The sequence below is a fragment of the Chinchilla lanigera genome, unplaced genomic scaffold (genome assembly GCF_000276665.1).
Source record: "Chinchilla lanigera isolate Chin_1 unplaced genomic scaffold, ChiLan1.0 scaffold00031, whole genome shotgun sequence".
NCBI classification, from domain to species: domain Eukaryota; kingdom Metazoa; phylum Chordata; class Mammalia; order Rodentia; family Chinchillidae; genus Chinchilla; species Chinchilla lanigera.
In genome coordinates, this window is record NW_004955432.1 from 4,698,726 (window position 1) to 4,699,964 (window position 1,239).

Genomic DNA, 1,239 nt, shown 5'->3' on the forward strand with positions numbered 1-1,239 from the left:
TTGCTGAAAGAAACTGACAGTGAGGCATTGGTTGATTAGCTTTGTATGTCTATATGTGTTTTCATGAGAAACTACATTGAAGATATCAATATGTAATACAAAAAGCATTGTTAATTCCCTACCACTCTGTCTGTAACTCTGTAATGTCTGTACTGATCCTATGCTATTTTGTAAAATGTTGTTAGTATTTTCCTCCTTTAATTTCTAAAATAAAGAAAATGAATTATACCAATAAACATAATTTTAAAAAGTCAAAATAAAAGAGAATAAGTAGGGAAATAGATCTTTTGCAAACAGGAAGAAATGCGGGGGGGGGGGATAAAGGGAAGGGGATGAGAAGAGAGATTATGTTGTCTTAGTTACTTTTCTCTCACTGCTAAGACAAAATACCTGACACCCAGAATTAAGGAAGGAAAGGTCTATTTAGCTCACTGTTTGTAGAGGTTTCAGTCCATACTCAGCTGGTTCCAAGGCAGAGTGGCACATGGCAGAGGGCAACAGTTCATGGCAGCAAAAATGCAAAAACAACAAGAGCAAAAGGCAGGGGAGCAAGCCTCTTTTCCCTCCTTATATTGTATATTGGCTTTCCACCCAGGCCCACACCATCTCCACGCCCTCCTCTGGCTCAGGCTCAGGATGAATAGAAAGCAAAGATGCTGGACCCCTGCTCAGTCCCTTAGTTAACCTTCTAAACTTCTCAAATTGATACAACGTACAACATGCCAGAGCAGTAAAGGCTTGTCCTCTTCACCCCAGGATGTAGAATTGCTGAGTCACTTAGCCAAGCCTGTAGACTCAAGTTAACACGCTGTATCAACCGCAACAATCCAATCCTTGTCAACTTGGCAACCAGACACATTTCTTTCAACCAGTTTCCAGATACAGACATTATTCTCATCATTTCACAACTTGAATATAACACAGGTTTAACAATTCTTAAGAACCACTATTAAGTCTATCAACATTGTATCACATTAGGACCATAACAGTTCACTCCTGACCCCACAAAAACTCACACACATCCCTTTATGCAAAAGGCATTTAGTTCATCTGCAAGAATTGCCAAAGTCCTAACAGTTCAGCACTGCTGAAAGGTCCAAGTCCCAAAACTCCTCAGAGATGTAAGACAAACTCTTTAGTTGTAAACCCCCATATGAATGAAAAGTTTAAACACTTTCAGCATTCAATGGCACAAGATAAGCATGACCACTCCAAAGGTACAAACAGGGGGATATAAAG

At 39.6% G+C, this 1,239-nt stretch overlaps 1 protein-coding gene across 1 annotated transcript in view; it reads right to left on the minus strand.

Moving 5' to 3' along the window:
- The window catches only part of LOC102025154 (zinc finger protein 85-like), a gene marked incomplete in the record, with an annotated part of 23,330 nt that overhangs the window by 17,266 nt on the left and 4,825 nt on the right, over positions 1-1,239 (minus strand).